This window comes from Lepus europaeus, chromosome 15 (genome assembly GCF_033115175.1).
Source record: "Lepus europaeus isolate LE1 chromosome 15, mLepTim1.pri, whole genome shotgun sequence".
In the NCBI taxonomy this organism is placed as follows: domain Eukaryota; kingdom Metazoa; phylum Chordata; class Mammalia; order Lagomorpha; family Leporidae; genus Lepus; species Lepus europaeus.
In genome coordinates, this window is record NC_084841.1 from 25,654,852 (window position 1) to 25,664,785 (window position 9,934).

Here is a 9,934-nt window from a genome sequence, read left to right on the forward strand (position 1 = left end):
GCACCGGGTTCTAGTCCTGGTTAGCTCCTCTTCCAGTCCAGCACTCTGCTGTGGCCCGGGAGGGCAGTGGAGGATGGCCCAAGTGCTTGGGCCCCTGCACCTGCATGGGAGACCAGGAGGAAGCATCTGGCTCCTGGCTTTGGATCAGTGTCAGCACCGGCCATAGCGGCCATTTGGGGAGTGAACCAACGGAAGGAAGACCTTTCTCTCTGTCTCTCTTTCTCACTGTCTCTAACTCTACCTGTAAAAAAAAAAAAAAAAAAGAAAAGAAAAGAAAAAGAAAACAACTTGGCGCGCTGTGGAGTAGTGGATAAAGCCTATGAACCAGCATCCTAGATGGGCTCTCAAGCCAGCTGCTCCACTTCTAATCCAGCTCCCTGCTAATGCACCTGGGAAATCAGCCAAAGATGGACAAAGAACTTGGGCCCCTGACCCGTATGGGAGACCCAGAAGAAGGTCCTGGCTCCTGGCTTCAGGCTGGCCATTGTGGCCATTTGGAGAGTGAACTAGTAGACAGAAGATCTCTCTTTCTCTCTCTCTCTCTCCCCCTCTCTCTCCCTTCCTCCCTCTCCCTTCCTCCCTCCCACCCTTCCAACCCTCCCTCTCAGTGTCTCTTCTTTCTTTAACTTTCAACAAATAAATGTCTTTTAAAAAGAAAACAAAGTATATGCTCTACCAACAAGGTCAGCACATCATTTTAAAACATAATGAATGGGGCTGGCGCTGTGGCGTAGCAGGTAAAGCCACCGCCTGCAGCGCCAGCATCCCATATGGGTGCCGGTTTGAGACCCAGCTGTTCCACTTCTAATCCAGCTCTCTGTATGGCCTTGGAAAGCAGTAGTAGCTCCTGGCTCCTGGCTTCACATGAGTGCAGCTCCGGCCTTTGCGTCCAACTGGGGAGTGAACCAGCGGATAGAAGACCTCTCTCTCTCTGCCTCTCCTTCTCTGTGTAATTCTGACTTTCAAATACATAAATAAATGTTTAAAAAAAAAACATAAAGAACAAAGGCAGGTGGTAAGTTTTTACACGTATTATGACTATAACCATAGGATACACAAGTACAGGTAAAAAGCCTAAACATACTCAAAAATGGAATCATTGCTTTGGCTGGGGTACCATAATTAAGGGTAATTTTTTCTAACTTACAAACTCTGTAGCTTTATTATACTGTCTTTATCATGATAATAAAGTTTACTTTTGGCCAGCACCGTGGCTCACTTGGTTAATCCTCTGCCTGTGGTGCCGGCATCCCATATGGGTGCTGAGTTCTAGTCCCGGCTGCTCCTCTTCCAGTCCAGCTCTCTGCTGTGGCCCAGGAGGGCAGTGGAGGATGGCCCAAGTGCTTGGGTACCTGCACCCGCATGGGAGACCAGGAGGAAGCACCTGGCTCCTGGCTTCGGATCGGCGTAGCTCCAGCCGTAGTGGCCATTTGGGGGGTGAACCAATGGAAGGAAGACCTTTCTCTCTGTCTCTCTCTCACTTTCTAACTCTGTCAAATAAAATAAATAAATAAATAAGGTTTACTTTTTCATATCATGATTTAAAAAAAATCTTTGGTTCCTGTAAAGCATATTGTCACACCAGCATGCTTTATTGTGTAAATAGCCCATGAACATACAACATACTGTTGAGGATGTTCAGAGAAAGATCTAGAGCTTGGGGCCAGCGCTGTGGCATAGTGGGTAAGCTGCTGACTGACTACAGTGCCGGCATCCCATATGAGCACCAGTTCGAGACCCGGTTGCTCCACTTTCTATCCAGCTCTCTGCTTATGGCCTGGGAAAGCAGTGGAGGATGGCCCAAGTGCTTGGGCCCCTGCACCCGCATGGGAGACGTGGAAGAAGCTCCTGGTTCTTGGCTTTGGATTGGCACAGCTCCAGCAGTTGCGGCCAACTGGGGAGTGAACCAGCGGATGGAAGACCTCTCTCTCTCTCTCTCTCTCTCTCTCTGCCTCTCCTTCTATCTCTGTGTAACTCTTTCAAATAAAATAAATAAATTTTTAAAAAAGAAATAAAAAGATCTAGAGGTTTAATTTGCTAAGTATGGGATCTCCACAGCCTAGCATACTGACAGAAGCTTTGATGTTAACACTGGAGATGGAAGTAGGGTGCAGAAGTGATGGTGGCTCTACATGTGGCTGCTCTTTGATCAAGCTACAGAAAGTGTTACTTGACAGAGCCTCATGGTGCCTTTTGATGCTCCATCTGCAGAAGCTGTATGGTGTTGGATTTAACCCAGGGAGATGCCACAGGAAGCACATGTAGGGTTTAAAAAGCGGAAGCTTAAGACAGGTCATCAGACTAAAGCCACAGCTAAGAAAGTGATTATTTTAGGAAGAACTCTTAAAAAAAAAAAAAAGATTTATTTATTTATTTTACTGGCAGAGTGACAAAGAGAGAGGGAGGATAAAGAGAGATCTTCCATTCACTGATCCATTTCCCAAGTGCCTGCCACAGCTGAGGCTGGGCCAGACCGAAGCCAGGAGCCAGGAACTCCATCTGGGTCTCTCATGTAGATTCCAGGGACTCGAGTACTTGAGCCATCATCTGCTGCCTCCCAGAAATATTAGCAGTAACTTGGATCAGAAGAAGAGTAGCCAGGGCTCAAACCAGGCACTCCAATATGAGATGCAAGTGTTCCAAGCAGCAGTTTGACCCTCTGTGCCACAACACCCATCCCACGAAGGACTCTTAACGTCCTCTGATAGCCAACGAAATGACCATCAGTGATCTCCATACTGGCCTCTAGGAGACAATTCTTATCTCTTTTCAGGACACTTAACTTTGCAGAGCTTTTGCTTCCACATTTGTACAACAAAGGAAGAGCACAGCGTTGAAGTAGATTTAAAAAATCCACAAATAACTCATCGATAACTATTAAGTCAAATACTGACCTAAGCTCTAATAGAAAGTATATTCTGGAATACCACACAAGTACAAGTACAGCAGCAACCTGAAAACTAAATTCTTCCTGGTCAGTTTTAAAAGAACATATACTTGGAGTGGGCTCTTGTTAGAGCAGAACTTTCTCTTAGGACAAGAACTAATGATCTTTTAGATACAAGTTTCCGGATATAGTCACCAAGCATTTCTTTTAAAAAAAATATTTATTTACTTATTTGAAAGGCAGAGTTACAGAGGTAGAGGCAGAGAGAGACAGAGAGAGAGAGGTCTTCCTTCCACTGGTTCACTCCCTAGATGGCAGCAACGGCCGGAGCTGGGGCAAACTGAAGCCAGGAGACAGGATCTTCTTCCAGGTCTCCCATGCAGGTGCAGGGGCCCAAGCACTTGAACCAACTTCTACCGCTTTCCCAGGCTATAGCAGAGAGCTGGATCAGAAGTGGAGCAACTGGGACTCAAACCGCACCAATATGGGATAATGGCACTGCAAGCAGCAGCTTTATCTGTTATGCCACGGCACTGGCCCGCAAGCATTTCTAATTACTATAAATTATCAAACCAGAGGTACAATTTCAAGTTAACTGAGTAGAGAATTGTTAATCTTTTTTTTTTTTTTTTTTTTTTGACAGGCAGAGTGGATAGTGAGAGAGAGAGAGAGACAGAGAGAAAGGTCTTCCTTTTTGCCGTTGGTTTACCCTCCAATGGCCGCTGCGGCCGGTGCATCGCGCTGATCTGAAGCCAGGAGCCAGGTGCTTCTCCAGGTCTCCCATGCGGGTACAGGGCCCAAGCACTTGGGCCATCCTCCACTGCCTTCCCGGGCCATAGCAGAGAGCTGGCCTGAAAGAGGGGCAACCAGGATAGAATCCGGCGCCCCAACCGGGACTAGAACCCGGTGTGCCGGCGCTGCAAGGCGGAGGATTAGCCTGTTAAGCCACGGCGCCGGCCGAGAATTGTTAATCTTGAAGAATCAGAATTGTCATTCAGCACCAGAGAAGGTGACCAAATAGAAAACCATTTAATGGGGCCAGGGCTGTGGCATAGTGGGTAAGGCCATCGCCTGCAGTGCTAGCATCCCATATGGCTGCCAGTTGGAGTCCCGGATGCTCCACTTCTGATCTAGCTCTCTGCTATGGCCTGGGAAAGCAGTATAAGATGGCCCAAGTCCTTGAGCCCCGACACCAGTGTGGGAGACCTGAAAGAAAGTCCTGGCTCCTGGGTGAGGATCAGCACATCTCCAGCCACTGCGGCCATCTGGGGAGTAAACAAGCGGATGGAACACCCCCCCCCCCCCCCCGTAACTCTGCCTTTCAAATAGATAAGTAAATCTTAAAAAAAAAAAAAAGAAAGAAAAGAAAAGAAAACCATTTAAAAAACCTTTTTGCTACCTAACCTCTTTCCATTACATTGTTTCTGTTGAAAAAGTGGAGGTCTCATTTAAAATGACATTGTAGCCTGACAACTAACACAAAAAGATTTTTATATTACATTTTGATAAAGAAAGCAGATTATAGGGGCTGGAGCTGTGGCGTAGTAGGTAAAGCCGTTGTTGCCTGCAATGCCAGCATCCCATATGGGAGCTGGTTTGAGTCCCAGCTGTTCCACTTTGCGAGCTTGCTCCCTGCTAATGTGCCTGGGAAAAGCATCAGAATATGGCTCAAGTGCTTGGACCCCTGTACCCATGTGGGAGACCTGGAAGAGGCTCCTAGCTTCTAGCTTTTGGCCATTCCAGCCATGTGGGGAGTGAACCCACAGATGGAAGATCTCTCTAACTCTGCCTTTCAAATAAATAAAATAAATCTTAAAAAAAAAAAAAAAGAGGGGCCAGTGCTGTGGCACAGCAGGTAAAGCTGCTGCCTGCAGTGCCAGCATCCCAAATGGGCGCTGGTTCGAGTCTCAGCTGCTCCACTTCTGATCCAGCTCCCTGCTATGGCCTGGGAAAGCCGTAGAAGATCCAAGCCTTTGGGCCCCCTCACCCACATGGGAGACCTGGAAGAATCTCCTGGCTCCTGGTTTCAGATCGGCCCAGCTCCAGCTGTTGAGGCCATTTGGGAAGTGAACCAGCAGATGGAAGACCTCTCTCTCTGTAACTCTGCCTTTCAAATAAATAAATGTCTTTTTTTAAAAAAAAGTAGATAACAATATGATTGGGAATAATAATCCCATTTTGGTAGAAAAACACACATATATACCTGGACATACATCTGAAAGCATATATTCCAAGTTTATAATTTTTCTTTAAAAATTTTTTGACATTATGTACCTTATTTTTCTATGTTAATACTATGGCTTCTGAAACAATAAATCAAACATGTTTTATGTTAACATGAAAGATGGATGCTGGTACCCAAACTATAACCAGCTGCCTCCCTGGAACACAGCTAAGTACTCAGCAATTCCCCTGCCTATGGACACTGATGCCCTTTGTGCCCTGTACCTAAGGCTGAGCTAGAGTGGGGGTGCTGAAACGTCCTGAGGCACCAAACATCTGGTACTGCCAAGATAGCCCCGGATCCCTCCCTTCCTGTTCAAGTCAACTTTCAGAGCCACTGGTTTCCCATTTAACTTGCTTTACCGATTTTTAACCACTTGAACAGAGTTTACACAATGTGAACAAATGTCCTCAACTATGCTTCAGGATTTCACCTGTCACATTCACTGATTCAGATGAATCAATGACAGAAGAGCCCAAATTAACAAATATTTTTCTTTTTAAAGATTTATTTATTGGGGCTGGCACTGTGGTGTAGCAGGTAAGGCTGCCAACTGCAATGCCGGCATCCCATATGGGCGCCGGTTCGAGTCCCGGCTGCTCCTCTTCTGATCCATCTCTCTGCTATGGCCTGGGAAAGCAGTAGAAGATGGCCCAAATCCTTAGGCCACTGAACACGCGTGGGAGACCCAGAAGAAGCTCCTGGCTCCTGGCTTTGAATCAGCGCAGCTCCAGCCATTGCAGCCAACTGGAGAGTGAACCAGCAGATGGAAAGCCTCTCGCTGCCTCTCCTCCTTCTCTCTCTGTGTAACTCTTTCAAATAAATAAATATATCTTTTTTAAAAATATATTTATTTATTATTTTTAAAAAGATTTATTATTCATTTGAAAGGCAGAGTTACATAGAGAGAGACGGAGGGACAGAGACAGACAGAGAGATCTTCCATCCATTGGTTCACTCCCTAGATGGCCACATGGCCAGGGCTGGGCCAGGCTGAAGCCAGGAACTTCATCTAGGTCTCCCATGTAGGTGATAGGGGCCCAAAGATTTGGGCCATCTCCCACTGCTTTTCCCAGACCATCAACAGGGAACTGGATTAAAAGCAGAGCAACTGGGACATGAATTGGCACCCATATGGGATGCTGGTGTCGAAGGCAGCAGCATTACCTGCTATACCACAATGCTAGTCCCAATGTCCAATTTGGAAAAGGGCAGCTGGGGCAAGAGCTTGGCACAGTATTTAAGACGCTGTTAAGGATGCCTACATCCCTGATCGGTGGTTGATGAGAGTCCTGGTTCTGCTTCAGTGCAGCTTTCTGCTAATGCACACTGTGGCAGGCAGAAGGTCATAGCTTAAAAGCAGCTGGGTCCCCGCCACCTGCATGGGAGACCTGGATTGAGTTCTGCTCCTGGCTCCAGCCTGGCCCAGCCCTGCAAATTGCAAGCACTTAGGGGATGAACCGGTAGATGTAAGATCTTTCTCTCTCTCTGCCTTTCTAACGAAATGAAAATCAATTTTAAAAATTAAAAAAAAAGAAAAGCTACAATGAGCTACTAGCCCTCATTTTAGGGTGTAACCACAAGGGAAAAATAAAACCACCATGTTTAAAAACATCATCTTCAATATTTTAACCAGTTAAGCACTTTTTTAAAAATTTATTTAGGGGCAGGCACTATGGCACAGCAGGTTAAGCCACTGTTTGGGATGGCAGCATCCTATATGAGAGTGCCAGTTCAAGTCCTGGCTACTCTGTTTCTGATCCAGCTCACTGTTAATGTGCCTGGGAAGCAACAGCTGATGCTTCAAGTACTCAAGTCCCTGCTACCCATATGGAAGACGCAGATGGTGCTCCTGGCTTAGGTCTGGCCCAGCTCTTGCTGTTGAGGCTACTTGGGGAGTGAACTACAGATGAAAAATCTCTATCACTCGCTTCAAATAAATCTTTTTAAAAAAATTTTAGTTATTTGAGAATTTATTTATCTGAGAAAGACAGAGAACACACTCCCAGCTGTTGGTTCACCTCCCAAATATCTATAATGGCAAGGACTGGGCAAGGTCTGGGCCAGGCTGAAGCCTGGAGCCAGGAACCCAGTCCAAGTCTCCTATATGGGTGGCAAGGATCCAAGTACTTGAGCTATCACCTGCTGCCTCCAAGGGTACACTTTAGCAGGAAGCTGGAATTAAGAGTAGAGCCTGGACTAAAACCCAGAAACTCTTAATGGGACAGAGGCATTCCAACCAGTATCCTAACTGTTAAGGCCAAATGCTCACCCCTGCACATTTTTTTTAAAGGTTTGTTTATTTATTTGAAAGTCAGAGTTACACAGTGAGAAGAGAGGCAGAGAGAGAGGTCCTTCCATCACTGGTTCATTCCCCAATTGGCCACAACAGCCAGAGCTGCAACAATCCAAAACCAGGAGCCAGGAGCTTCTTCTGGGTCTCCCACGTGGGTGCAGGGGCCCAAGGACTTGGGCCATCTTCTACTGCAGCCCACAGCAGAGAGCTGGATCAGAAGTGGAACAGTCGGGACTAGAACCAGCGCTCATATGGGATACTGGTGCTGCAGGCAGCAGTTTTACTTGCTATGCCACAGCACCAGCCGCATCACATTTATTTATTTTTATTTTTGACAGGCAGAGTGGACAGTGACAGAGAGAGACAGAGAGAAAGGTCTTCCTTTTGCCGTTGGTTCACCCTCCAATGGCCGCCTCGGCTGGCGTGCTGCTGCCGGCGCACTGCGCTGATCTGAAGGCAGGAGCCAGGTGCTTCTCCTGGTCACCCATGGGGTGCAGGGCCCAAGCACTTGGGCCATCCTCCACTGCACTCCCGGGCCATAGCAGAGAGCCAGCCTGGAAGAGGGGCAACCGGGACAGAATCCGGCGCCCCAACTGGGACTAGAACCTGGTGTGCCGGCGCCGTTAGGTGGAGGATTAGCCCGTTGAGCCACAGTGCCGGCCACATTTATTTTTAACACAAAGTACTGACTCTTGTTAGACTAGCTTAATGAAGGCTACTACTAAAGATCTGATCAGCCAAGGATAAGTTTATTACCAAGTGCAGGAATCATTACATTGGAAGGCATGAAGGTTGTTCTAGTATACCAGTCCTCTGCCACAAAAAAGGCCAGCTGTGATTTCCCAGCTAGCAAAAGCCATACAGAGAAAGAAGTGATGGGGGCCGGCGCTGTGGCATAGCGGGGGGGGGGGGGGGGGGAGCCACCACCTGCTGTGCCGGCATCCCATATGGGCACCAGTTTAAGTCCTAGCTCCTCCACTTCCGATCCAGCTCTCTGCTGTGACCTGGGAAAGCAGTAGAAGATGGCCCAAGTCCTTGGGCCCCTGCAGCCACATGGGAGACCCGTTAGAGGCTCCTGGCTCCTGGCTTTGGATCAGCACAGCTCCGACCACTGCAGCCAACTGGTAAGTGAACCAGCGGATGGAAGACCTCTCTCTCTCTCTCTCTTCTCGCCCTCACTCTCCTTCTCTCTCTGTGTAACTCTGAATTTCAAATAAATAGATAAATCTTTAAGAAAAAAAAAAGTGATAGCAAGGCACACACCAACAGCAGTAAGGACAAGGGCAATATGAAGGAAAGGAGAGTAGAAACAGTAAATGACAGTCTTCAGAAATTATTCTAAGGGCCTCTCCCACTGGGAGAGCCAACCAGACCTGGGGCTCTGAGACACACAAGCTCTACCTCAATGCTGCTCCTATGCATCTCCAATAACATGTGACATCCAGCAGAAGCCATAGCCTTAAAAATACATTGTTTTCGGAGCCGACTCTGTGGCACAGTAGGCTAAGCTTCTGCCGGCAGCACTGGCATCCCATGTGGGCACCAGTTGGGAGTCCTGGCTGCTCCACATCCAATCCAGCTCTCTGCTATGACCTGGGGAAGCAGAACATGGCCCAAGTCTTTGGACCCCTGCACCTGCGTGGGAGACTTAGAAGAAGCTCCTGGCTCCTGACAAGTCCAGCTCCAGCCGTTGTGGCCATTTGGGGAGTGAACAAGCAGATGGAAGACCTCTCTCTCTCTCCCTCTCTCTGTAACTCTACCTCTCAAAGAAATAAAAATTTTTTTTAAAAATACACTATTTTCTCACCTCCCCCCATCTAACTTATGTTTTAAAAAACTACCCACAATTTATGCTGGATCCTTATCTGCTGTTACAAAATACTTTCAGAGGCAGTCTACAACAAAGTGTAACATCTACACAGCATGATGTCATTGCAAGGAAACAAAACTGCCAACTCTAAGGATCTGAAAAATGTGACCACTTCAGGCTTATTTTGGAGCTGAACCACTCCCCTTCCCTTATTATCCCTCAAAGGAAATATATCAGGCGCAGTGGGCAGAGGGAAAACATGTCTAATTACAACATGTGCACTTGGTGGATGAAGAATTTGAACGTTCTTGAACTCTAGCCACATTTCAGAAGACTTTCCACTTGTTAAATTTAATCTCACTGAAGAGGAAAGGTTAAAGATCAGTTGCACTTCAACTAGGGCTCTATCAAAAAAAAAAAAAAAAAAAAAAAGACACAAAGAGAAACCGACCACATCTCTTACATACAAGGCAAGCCTGCTGAAAAGTTAAGATGTCCCTGACTCCATATTAAGTGCTACCAGAGGAAGTGGTTTTTATTTGAAAATCAAGGCTAAAAATAAGACCCATTTCAAGAGTACTCTCCATGCGTGCAAAAAGCACACATCTCCTGATTTTGAAGATACATATGCAAAGGCCCCAGGGGGGGTTACAGAAGCGGCACCTGCTGAAGACCTCTCGGACTCAGAAGAACTCAGTAGCACTTCCACAAGTGGCT

At 47.0% G+C, this 9,934-nt stretch overlaps 1 protein-coding gene across 1 annotated transcript in view; it reads right to left on the reverse strand.

Annotated features, from left to right (window-relative positions):
- MTMR12 (myotubularin related protein 12) overlaps window positions 1-9,934 on the reverse strand; it is a 110,974-nt gene that overhangs the window by 99,916 nt on the left and 1,124 nt on the right. The gene's annotated exons all lie outside the window — the stretch shown is intronic.